A 13,834-nucleotide genomic window follows, 5' to 3' on the forward strand; every position below is an offset into this window, starting at 1 on the left:
GGTCTTGTATTTGTTATTATTGGCGATATTGGTATTCCCTTAACTGAACAACCTAGACAGTGATATTAAATGTACACTTTCACTGAATATGAACCAAATACATTATATTTTAAAGTAAGAAATATATTTAAGTCAAAAACATGCAATTGAAAAGTCTATGATCTTGGAGTTTAACAGACGTATCTTTGTTGAGCTTATTTTTGTTTACAAAGGAATACCGTATAATCAAGATTGGTATAAAATGTGTTTAGGTTAAATAGAAGGAGGGTACTAAAAATATTAAATAGATATAATAGTTTCCTTCTATCTACAGATTCAAATATTGTTGGCATTTCACAACTATAAAATGACAAATCTTAGTTTTAAGGTATTTATATTTGTTTATATTTTCATAGTTTAGATTGCTATAATTATTTATATTATTATAATAAAACATGTGAACATTTGTCTTATAAATAGTCCCGTTGAATGAAGGTCTTTTTCAGAAAAAGGAGTTTTTGGTAAAATGGAAAGTATATTAGATCTAGAATATCAAGATATTCATGAGTTTTACTCTGGCTACCTAAAATAGAGCTTTGTGACTCTGGACAGGTAACAGTCTTTCTATCAGTTTTATAAATGAGAGAAATAATATATGCACATCAGGATTATTGTGAAGACTGCCTTTCTGATTATGTTGTAAATGGTAGTAAGATCAGTGAGACTGCTTTGTACACAGGTGTTATAAAATGGGAGAAATTATTGTTTATATGTAATAAAAACTTTGAGAGGTTAAAAACAATAGTCCTAAGAATAGTTCGTGGATTCAGAATGTTTACTCAGTAAGACCCCAGGATGCCATATCAAGAATACTATTAAAGAATTATGGCCGGGCGCAGTGGCTCGCGCCTGTAATCCCAGCACTGGGAGACCGAGGCTGGCGGATCACCTGAGGTCAGGAGTTCGAGACCAGCCTGATCTACATGGCGAAACCCTGTCTCTATCAAAAATAGAAAATTAGCCAGGCGTGGTGGTGCATGCCTGTAATCCCAGCTACTCGGGAGGCTGAGGCAGGGGAATCGCTTGAACCCAGGAGGTGGAGGGTTGCGGTGAGCCGAGATCGCGCCATTGCACTCCAGCCTGGGCAACAAGAGCCAAACTCCGTCTCAAAAATAAATAAATAAATAAATAAATAAGTAAACAAACAAAAAAAAATTATGATCCTCTGCTTTAAACTCCCTTAGGATTAAGCAGGAGCACAGGGCTGTATCTGTGAGGAAAGGGTTTGGAAAGTAGCAGAGTGAGGCATTCCAGGGCTTCCTCAGTACTGGCTTGAGGCAAAGGTTGAAACTACATGATTCTCCACTGTGATAATTTCGTGCTTAAGTAAGGTTAGAGAGAAGACAAAAAAATAGAATGTTTTTTGAGATTAATACTTTTCCAACTAAAATTTTAAATATTTAAAAAATATAAATTCAAATAGAAGAGTCAGCAAACATTAGGCCATTTGAGGAAATTGGTCTGTAATTTCAAATTTGATGCAACATGATGGTGAATATTGATTGTAAATGTTCATTTTACGTTTAAAAGCTCTTTAAATGCAGAATACTGAATTTTGGTTTTTAATCTTAAGATTATGATTAGGAAAACAAATTCAAAGGAGTTAATGAACCTCCATAGAGGGAATATATTTTACTTTTATTCCACCAAGAGAATAGCACTAAAAAGCAGGGATAAAGTTAAAGGCTAATGATTAAGTACAGGACATGCAGGATACAATAGAGACTAATGCTCATGTCTACAGACACTAGTCTGTAACGGAGCTAGAGACAGATCATGGCTCAGGAATTTAGAGACCTTCATGGTTGGCACTTGTGAAGGCAAATCTCAGTAGAGAGACTAACAACTAAGAGAGATGCCAACTGAAGTTGACTTCCACATGTTATCCAGATTCATGCTACGCTGAGCTACTCCCTAAAAATCAGTCAGTAGTCCTTCAAGAAAGTGCAAGAACTCTTTCAAGCAACAGAAACATTACTAAGCATAGAAGCAAGAGTTTCTTAGATGATAAACTATTGACCTAAAATGCATTAAGAAAGTGTCTTAAAAACTTCTCCTCCTTCTACTTACTATTTATACATTGGAAACATATAGCTTGCTATTTTTTTCCCAGATAACAGAATGGAATGTCTACTTTGGTCCATTTTAAAAAACAATAAAAGTAATAGTAAACCCTCATCTTGCCTCAGCAGTAAAAATTGTTTATACATATAACTATTTCCTGGATATCGAATATGTATTTATAAGAACACATTAAATAGGGAGAATGCTGGGGCCACGGGTGGGGGTAGAGGGAGAAGGGTGTCTGAGTAATGAACTAATGAAATAACTTCCAATTTTGATGTATTTATTTAAGATAAAAAAGAGATTAATAAAACAGTAAGCAGATTTTCACAAATGCTAATACAAATATTTTGTTCCACTACAGTAAGCTAAGTGCCTTCCAAGCATTATTCAAGGTAATAAGTAGAAGTATGTATTTTAAAATTTAATTCAATAACATAATTTCTTGTTAGCTAATATTCTTGATAAAACTACCTTAGTGTAAAGATGTCTTCAGGGCTTTCTTCATTTTATTTATTTTTTGATACAGTGTTTTATAGTCACCCAGGCTGGAGTGCAGTGTATGACTTGAATCTCAGCTCACCAAAGCCTCCTGCTGGGCTCAAGTGATCCTCTCATCTTACCTCAGCCTTCCCAGAAGCTGGGACTAAAGGCATGCAAAGGGTTTTATTCTTAATATAAGCTTTTTTTTTTTTTTTTTTAACCAACATGAAAAGTAACACGTAAGGAGGGTAGTACTTTTTGTATAAAGTATTGAAACACATATAGATAATTTCATATGCTTCTAAAATATTTCAAAATGAAATAGACTGAACTGCATTAAAGCCCAGCTTTTCTTTAAATCAAACTTTTATTCTTAACAGTGTTTCTACATTTTAAGGGACTTTTCTATGGACAGAAATTTACCAGATGGTACATTTCCCCCCAATATTATTATGTTGTATTTGAAGCTGCTGATGAATCTTTACATCTTTTTGTACTTATTCACAATGTAAACCTATATTTTAAAAAGTTTGTAAACTTTTCATTGCTTGGTATAATTCCTTAAGCAAATAATAATTACAATTTAAAAAGCACATTGTGTAATATTACAAGACAGCTTTATAGCAATTTTGAAATGGAATGAAAATGCTATAGAAAATGAGTCTTTAACAAACACTTAAGTGAATATATAATGTTTTGTCCAAATAATATTTTAGGTGTGATTAAAAGCTTGAGTTATATTGTTCTGCTATGTGTAAATTAACAATTTGAGCAGTAATCTATATAGCTTATTCTCTCATTGCATTAAGTGAGAGTTTTTTGTTATCATATAAATTCCCGAATCACTAAATATATAGAGAATAAATTGAGGAATAAAATAACATCTCTGAGAGAATCACATATTGGCATTCATTGCAAAGTCATTACTTTGTCCTATGATTACTCCAGAAATGAAAAAACATAAAAAGAAGCAATTTAATATGGTCAATGGATAATCATACTAAAATTACCCATATGAAAATAAAATAGCAAGAGACCCTTGCCTCAAAATATTGATATTGGAGCTAAACCTACTGATGGATTCCTGGAACAAAAATATGTATGACTAAGAAATCTTTGACAATTGTTTTCCCTTTTCTGCAACATTATTGTTATAGATTTTATGTTTAACAACAATCTGCTGCACATTTGCAGGTGAGCACATAAATCAACTAATCAATTGCTTATACAAGTGCTGAAACTATGTCTTGATGATTATGCTCTATTTTTCAAGAAGTCACTTCTTTGCTACATAATCTGTGTTCTGCTCAAGATTTGTTCTGGTCCTTTAAATATTTTATTGTTAAATCCTTGGTTCTTTAAAAAATGTCAACGTCTATATATATGCTGTGTTTTGATAAGTAATTTAATATGTAAAATGCTTTGAATGACTCTCCTGGTATGTATAAAAAACCGTTTAACAGGTCAAAATAAGAATTTCATGATGTATAGTAATACGTCATTGAATTTTCATTGATATACCCAACATTATGTGTCTGGATATAGAAATTATTTCAAAATCCTTTCCATATTTTATTACTTAACAGCAGATACAGCATAAGTAAAGCATGGAGAAAAAAATTTAAACATTTTAATGAAAGTGACCAGAACCAATTTTTAGCAGCAAAGCGTTTACATCAACTTAAGTGCTGTGAATGAGTTACGTTGGGCAAATTTGGGGTTGAGGTAGATATTATAATATTCAAATAACAGTTGCTTTGTAAGGTTACTGCTGTGTCCAAGCTTGAATTATAATAATCATTTATAGTGAACTTTAGGTAGATAAAGTCTAACACTGAAAATAAAAAATATTGAACAGGTTGTTTATACCGTATTTGGATTTCCTCAATGTAATGTTGTAATTTTTCTTGTTTTCGAGATTGCTTTTTAGCTTTTTCAGTGAATAAAAGTATTTTTTGTACATTATAAAAAATTAATAAAACTTTTGTTTCTCCAAATCCCAGTTGAACCATGACACGTTTCTTCTTCTTACTCATATAAATTTAAGTGGCATATAAATATGAAAATCACTTATGTTTGGTACTCCTCATAGTCACAAAAATATCCACAGTATTTGTTACTAGCATTATTACTGGTGTTAATAGTCAAAATGTTTTAAAAAAAACAACATGTGAGTAACACATTTTTTATCTGTGTATATTTATTTTGAAAAAACAATTCACAATGACTGTTAAAGCTAATACATATCACATTGGGTTGGGAATCTCATTTTGATAAATGCATAGTTTTTTTAACTCCTGTATTTTGCCTGTTTATTTACCTTTTATAACATCTACCATGCATATTTTACATTTGAATCTTTGAGGCTGCCTTATAATATGCACTGTTTTCCCAGGTTTTATTTTTAACATACCAGTGTGCGGATTTTTTCTTAAAGATGCCACGCGGCTGTGTTTGCAAAATGATGGCTTGAATGTGGCGCTAAAAATGTGCTAAAAAAAAAGTCTTCACTAAAATCTGTCATTCTTACATTGTTTTCATACTTTTTTCTTGGAGGGTTTTTCAAATTCTTTGAGTGAGTGGTTTCTAGTTATAAAATCTAAAAGGGTTTTGTGATTTGTTTCAGAACTAAATTTACTTTTCCTCACGTGGCCTGTAAATTAACTAAAACCCATCTTTCCATTGATAACTACTCCATGTAATGCTGGTTATTGTGGTTTTCTGGTTTCCCACTGAAATAGTTGATACCTATTGGGTGTTTAAACTTTTAAATTGACTGGATAATCAAAAGTGTAATCCAATAAACAGTTAAGAATGCAATTTAACAATCCATAAGCTATCTAGGTCCCACATTTTCTACTGCACACAGTTTTAAAGGAATTCTGAAAATCAGGTCATATAAGTCCTGTTTATTTTGTTAGTTTGGGAAAGGTCTATTCCCAAACTCCACAATCATTTTTTATTTTTTAATGTCCTCTTCAGGGCTCCATTCAGTTTCATTATATTTACAACAAAGCGTCTACAAATATTTGTAATTAAAGAACAATGGCATAAGTGATGCTTATAGTTGAGAGTATCTTTTTTTATGGATCTTGATGGATATGCATGTTCCTTTGAAACCAGTCTTTTTACATATATATAATATATATACACTATATATATAATATAAATTTATATAATATATATACTATATATATTATATAAATTTATATAATATATAGTATATATATTTTATATATATATATATATGTGGGACCTAGATAGCTATATATACTATATATATTATATATATTATATATAATATATATACTATATATATTTTTATATATTTATATAATATATATTATACATATATATTACATTTCAGCCTCTATCTTCTCTCACCCCATATTTTCCCATATTAATTTTGCTAAAGTAAATTTTTAGCAAAATAGGAATTTTAAGTAAATTCCAAAATGCTTATTATTGAGCTATTTATTTTAGAATATAAACATTTAAAACTCAAATTAGATTTTCAAGATCACTTTGTGCTTTGAAAAATTTAATTTAAAATCTTTCTTCTATTTACATATTCATTCAACACGCATTTCTTTCAGTGGAACTTTCCCGTTAATTTTCTTCTGTGAGCCACATAATATTAGAAACTGTCATACTGTAGTTGCTTTCTATTTGACTCTATTTTCTTAATTTCATCTTTACCATCTTCATATGGAACTTGTATAAAACAAATACTTATTTCCACATTCCCAGATAGTGAAGACTTGTGAATAGATCTCCCAAAAATTTTTCATGGAAACTTTCATTATCCCTTTTCACACTTATTAGTTCTTAGCAGGGAGACATTTGGCAACAATAAACATAACTAGCCTGAGGATTTATTATGTTATTTCACTCCAGTTTCATTCATTCAGCAAATGCATTTCATATTTAACCATATCCATTTATTTTTGCACATTAGCTAGTGTGAAAAATTGGTTTGAAAGAAAAAAATATTAACAAAAATACAAGTCAAACAATTTAAGAAAGAAAATGATCATATAAATGGATAAGAACTAAAATATTACAGTTAGAAACATCATGCTTTAATGTATTATCAATAGAGCATGCATGGATCCTGTCGTCAAAAAACGTTAAATTTTTAACAAAGAATAAATGTAGCTAACATATGTACAACTAGCTCTTTTACAAAATACAGATGAAATTTGTCCTTTTTTGGATAATGTCAATTGCTGTTGAAACTAGCTACTGTCTTAGCTCTGTAAACATTATTCTGTAGTTACTAATAACTGTTATATTTAACTGTGCCTGCAATTAATTGTTGACTCATTTAACTGTCTTAGAATGTTGTTACTTAGGATAGTAACAAATTGTTAAAAGACAGTAAATCAATAACTATTATGTGTTTACTCTCCTAAAAAGTAGATTTTAAAATTAATCCATATTAGATGAGTCCACTAACCATGTAAATGTGCTCTTGGAGTAACAGCAATTAATTTTCATCTTCTAGGTCTAGTTAGTAGACTATTTTAAGGGTTTAAGTGTTAATGTTTTTCTGTAATTAATTGTCTGGGTTCAGGAACAAAATATCAACACCTAACAAATTTGTGTCTTAAAGTTCCTGGCCAAAAATTTCAGTCCAAGAATCAGACTTAATGGTTTAAACAATAATTTAAAAGACTCTTAAAATGTAAATTTTTTACATTGCTAGAGAATAACTCTTGCTGACCATAAAGTGATAATAATAATAAAAATAATTCCATGAAATGTGGCTATAAGTTCATTACTGATATATTACTTCAAGTTGAATAGTTGAGATAAAAAGCAAAAGAGGATTTTAAAAGACCCAGATTTCATTATGTATAGAACAAAAAAGTTTAAATTGGCCACAGTTATTTATAAGATATTACCTTTTTATTGTTTTTATATTACGAAAAAGATAAATCTAGAGTGGGATTGAAGTTTTAATATTTTAACAGGAAATATGAAAGTCAATGTTGACTTCTCCAGTGAAACTGTGCAACAATTGACATAGATAGTGGATATCAAGTAATTATTTTATTAGAAGAGTTTATAAGTAGAATGGCATCACTTACAAATGTGCCAGTTAATTAACAGTATTACTGTAATTCACATATTTTTAAATTTATTTTGCATTTAATAATTACATTTTTATCATCAAATCTACTGGAGTTATAGTAGAGTATTATGTGCTTATTGCCCATATTTCCTCATTATCCATTTGCTATTCAACAATATATATTACCTGGAAATAAGGCCTATGAAACTAAAAATGAATAAAAGGCATCAGTGAAAAACAATACTATTTTCAATTCATAAGTTAGAAGAGAAAGATTTCTATATATATAAAATTATATATATACATATAACTCCAACATGATTTTTCTAATTTAAAAATTTTATCAAAAGGTTTATTCACACTTTCATGTCCTTTACTTATCTTGCTAAATTTCTGTTCACTCCTCAAGTTCTTTATAAATTTGACATTACCAGAAGTTCTGGAGTTATTTAAAGAATATTCATATTTGAATGATTTTGATTATATTACATGAACACATATTTTAATAAAACATTAATGAGTAGTGACTACTTTGAACCTTGCAAAAATAGACTGAGAATACTAGAGACTTCTAAATGACATTTTCTCTAAGATAGTGTCTGAGGAAAATACATCAGAATTATATAACTATTTGAATTTTGTAAAGGCCATGTACAAGTAAAATTAATATGCTAGTTAATTAGTGGAGAGATGAAACAAAACTAAATTTTTTCTTTTTTATATATAGTTGCAGTCTATATTAAAAAACATGCAAGCAGGGATATGATAAAACATAACTTTTACTCACTTTTTCAACACTATATGCAGTAGAAAATTAAGGTAAATGTGAAATGTTTCTAACATCCAGTGTAGAAATAATTTATTTGTAAATTTCAGTTATGAAATCTAAGGGACCAGTAGGAAGTAGCAGAGATCCTAAAATGTTCAAAATGCTAGTTAAACATCATGGAGCTTTGGAAAAACTTTTTTTCAAAGAAGATGTATTAGTCTGTTCTCACATTGCTGTAAAGAAATACCTGAGACTGCATAATTTATGAAGAAAAGAGGTTTAATTGGCTCATGGTTCTGCAGGCTGTATAGGAAGCATGATGGCATCTGCTGAGCTTCTTGAGGCCTCCCCAGAAGCTCACAATCATGGCAAAGGTAAAGGGAGAGCACACACGTGACATGGCCAGAGAAGGAACAAGAGAGAGAGAGGGGGTGGGTGCTACACAGTTTTAAATGACCAGATCTCAGAAGAACTGACTCACTACTGCAAGGACAGTACCATGGGGGATGCTGCTAAACCATGAGTAATCCTCCCCTGTGATCGAATCATCTCCCTTTCAGTCCCCACTTCCCACAATGGGGATTAGATTTCAATGAGATGTGAGCAGGGACACACATCCAAACTATATCAGCAGATATATATTAGAAATAGATAGCAGAAAGCTTGGAGAACAAGATGACAAAATGGGCAGGTAAATTCACTGATGAAGCATCAGTGATTAGTATATTCATAAATTAAAACAAAATAATTTATACTTGTAGTCATAAATGGTAACACAGCAAGGATTAGGAAGTAAAGTTCTCTGTGTGTGTGTGTGTGTCCATTTGTGTTTGTGTGTCTAATCTATTGAACTGTCTACATCTTTGGCCTACTATTTTATGTAAAACTGTAAATTTATAATCCAAGTAAGAAACTTGGTACATGAAAATGTCACATTACTATGATTTTCTCTTCCTTTAATGCGAAGACACTATAATGAGAATGTTGTGGTTCTGGCTGGCAAGAGACAATAAAGTATGAATATCTCCACATGCTTTCTGTTGAAAGGTTCCTTAGATGGTTCTAAATAACAGATGCTGGTCCAGTACCAGAGCTATACTTCCCTGAAATAAATAAGGGACTTCTAGATTTGAGAATATTGCATGACTCTTGTGTGAGTAGTCTATTTTGGAATAGTCTTAGATAATAGTAACAGCAGTTACTCAAACTGTAATTTACTAAAGATAAATTCCTAAGGCGTATGGGCCACAGTGAACCATGTACTTATGTTTAGTGGTGTTTCTTTGGAGAATACACCCTTCTCACCCAAGCACTCCTTGCTGTAGGAATGGAAAGAGACAACTCAAGACCCCAGAGGCAGGTTCTCCAACTTTAAAAATTAATGCTGCAATTCATTACACATTTTTAATTGGATGACGTTCATTATTAATGCTTTCAGAGACAGAAAAAAAGTCTATTTCATGTAAGACATTGTTTTCTTTTTGAAATCCCATTACTTTTTTTATTTTTGGAAATAAACTTAAGCTCTACTTAAAAAAACTGTATCATTTACTTATATTAAGTGTAATCATAAGGTACAGAGACTGCCCTGTGGTTTTAATGTTTAGAACTTATTTAATTAAATTTGAAATTATATCAACAATATATAATAGTGCTCAATATATAATAGTGCTCAATAGGAGTTTGTTGAATCAAACGGCCATATATAACTTCAAAGGTACGATTTTTAAGGGTAAATTTAAAGTATTATTAACTTTCTCTTCAAAAAAGGAACCTTTCTGTCTCCTCCAAATTTTGGTCCATTAATATACTAGAGTTCTCTTCAAAACATATACCGTTGTTATTTTATTTTTCAGGAGAGATTTCAGGCCTGACTCTTTAATATTCTTCATCAGAATTAATCAGATTTACAACAAAGGTCACCTTTCACGGAATTCCATAAATTGAAAAACTTAAATTTCTCTTAAAGAAGATGATTGGCTAGCATGTTACTCCTTTGTTTTTCCCCCCCAAAAATTTCATACTTGTATAAAAACTTCATACACTTTAACAACCACCTTCAAAATAATCTAATCATTAAATTACATTGTATCTGTAGGTCTATAACTAGCTTCTTCCTCAGCGTCTTTAATTTTCAATTACAAACAACATTTTCCTAAAAAGTAAACATCTAGCTACAGATTAACTAAAATATCATTTTCAAATGCCATTCTACGAGATAGGGACTGACTTTTCAATAGAAAACTGTTTTTTTTTTCTTTTTCTTTGAAAATGGATTGGGACATTAAAAATCAACTACTAAATATTTATAGTAGAATATTCTTAAAATAGGTTATTTCTGTGGAGGTTGTGGGCTTTAATATGAGTTTTAGCATTCTAAAATTCAACTTGATTTTATAAAATAGCTGTAATATCTCACATATAATGTAGTCTTCTGATCTTTACTTTAAAATCATTTAAAGAAAATATTAAGTTTTTCCCCTCTCAGTTGATTGTTCTGAGCTACAATAATTAGAGACCATTTAAACAATGTTTAAGACTAGAATCATTGAGAAGTATTCTGGCACAGAGAAAAGTTTGAGTTTCAAGCATGATTTTCATACTGAAAAATATCAGAAATGATAGTTTCTGTTGCTATTTGGGAAATTGTTGACTACAAAGTTGTATTGTTCTAGTTGCAGAATTATGGAATTTGAAAGCTAGAAGGAATCTTGATCTCCTTTATATCTGTTTTTTTTTTTTTGCCCCACTTCTCATGAGTCCAAAATACACATATATATCTTTCTAATTTTCACCATAACGTTCTCTTCATGGACAAACCAGACCTCAAATATCCTATTCAAGTTTACAAAGGTCATATATGTAAGAAAAGAAATTCAAATTTAGATATGGTCTACTCCAAATTTCTTTCCAGTATGCCAGGCTGCCTTTACCTGCTAAATTTACATATGAGTTGCAAATGATTTAACCAAGTCCTCAAACAAGCTAGGAAAGAGCCAACAAGGACTAGGAATGAGACTGCCCAAACTCTAAACACATATTCTTATCGATACCACACTCACCATGTTTAAAACCTAAATCGGCGTATTAATCATCCTTTATTACTCTTTACCTCATAATTCCAGTTTAATGAGAGCTATATTATACTTTATTAGTCATTCCCTAGTTAACAGTTTTTCCTAGCTAATGACACAATTTTATAGGCTATTTCCAGTCTATAAATTTCTAAAACTTAGTGGAAAGAGAAAAAGAATGATGAAACAATGCTTTATTAACAATTTCAGGCCTTATGCTTTTCCTCAATTTCTCTCAAATACACTTTCTAGACTAAAATGCTGTGAATAAATAATACTTGGACTTCATGTGGTCCAAGCTGCGAATCTCTTTTAAAGAGAAGAAAATTGAGTCCAAATTACTTTTCATAAAGATGTTCTTCATAAATACACTTATAATTCAAATTCACACATATATGAAAATTATTATATTCAGAAAATAGTAATTTAGGGATATATATTATATATAATATAGTATATAATCTATAACACAATATATATATTTTTTCCACATTCCATTATCTATTTATTGCCTCTTAGCAGCAGAGCCTTGCTCTGTTGCCCAGGCTGAAGTCCAGTGGTGTGATTATAGTTAACTGAGGACTGAATCTCTTGAGCTCAATACATCCTCCTACCTCAGCCTCCTGAGTAGCTGGGACTACAGGTGCACAGAACCACACCTAGCTAATTTTTGTATTTTTTATAGAGTAAGGGTCCCACTATGTTGCTCAGGCTGCTCTCAAGGTCCTGGGCTCAAGCAATTCTCCCACCTCAACCTCCCAAATTGCTGGGGTTATAGACATGAGCCATTGCACCTGGCTCATAAATATTTTTGAATGAAGAAATTACAGGATTGGCTTCATATAGGCTAGATCTGTGGAAACTTGCATCTTCTGATTGTGTTGTTTGAAAACTTCACCTGAAATGAAACACTTAACATATGGAGCAATTATATTTTTTAATGCTTATAAATGCCAGGATTTTGCAAAGCTCTGAGAAGATATGATAGATATTGAATGTCTACTAAATAGGCAATCTTCTATCCTGCTTCTTTGTTGGTAAAGCCTTCCTCTTACTATGGCGCAAGAAAATGTCAGATACTCTCTTTCCTAGCCCTGATGCATCTAAAGGATGACGATATTCATCCATCCATCCATCCATGTATCAATTCCTCCAATATATATAATAGACAATATGCCAGAGAATTGTTCTAGGTACCTAGAATATTTAATTAAACTCCCTGCTTCCCTGTAGCATACACTCTAGCAGAGGAGAAGAAGAATCAATAAACAAAAAATATTAGTACAACATTGTTGTTGACAATGGAATTTAAAAGAAAGTATGTTTAGGGCTTTTAAGAGAGATTTTCCTCCCTGATATAAGCCAAGCCCTTGAAAATTCCATCTTCATGTCGATTAAATGCCATCATAGAGCGCTTTTTATAATCTATGACAATATTACTTTAATATCTGCACAATTTATTAATCTAAATCTCATACATACAGTTTATAAAGAAGTCTATGAATGTTAAAGAAAATGTTTTCTCTTTGTTTTTGTGGAAAACAATATCCATTTAAAAATAAAGTGCTATGAACACATGATATAGGAGAGTAGCAACAATGGCTCATATATTCATTTATTCACTTAATGTAAGTGCCTACTATGTGCTAGGCACATATAATTCATATTTATATTTTCTTAATGGCTTGTGGAAGTGATTTTCACATTGTAGGTATGTAACTGCTTACTACCGTGATGTGTGGTTTATATAATAATACCTAAATACATGCAACGATAGTTCTTGAGTTCACACAGTGTGGAATTATTATGCATGTTACACACACACACACACACAGACACACACATTTATTTCCAGGTATGCACAAATTAGATACTCATATACGTGTATACATATGAATATATGTACATAGATATACATAAATATTCATAACTACACAACATGCTACCTTCTTGATTTGCAAGTTTAAAATTATATGATTCAAATGTGCTTATTCTACTTGAAATAAACCTCAATATCCATCTTTGGAATCTACTTTTTCTTTAGGTACTATCCTTAGACTTCTACCTGTAAACAATATTAGGCATGAACTCCTAGCAATCTATTTCGTTTTGAAGTTTTTATCACCAAATCAATATTTTTTCATAAGAGCTATAAAATTACTCTTTCAATATATTAGAGGAAGTATGTAATGTTAGAACAGATTCAGAATACCCTTCTTTAACAAATATTAGTTTTCTAAAGACACTTATTTTTCGAAATCTTCATTTGTTACTTATTATTAGTAGGAAATTTCAAGTCTTCTACTTTACTTTCAAACCTACTTAAAA

Source organism: Nomascus leucogenys, chromosome 10 (assembly GCF_006542625.1).
Source record: "Nomascus leucogenys isolate Asia chromosome 10, Asia_NLE_v1, whole genome shotgun sequence".
Taxonomy (NCBI): Eukaryota; Metazoa; Chordata; class Mammalia; order Primates; family Hylobatidae; genus Nomascus; species Nomascus leucogenys.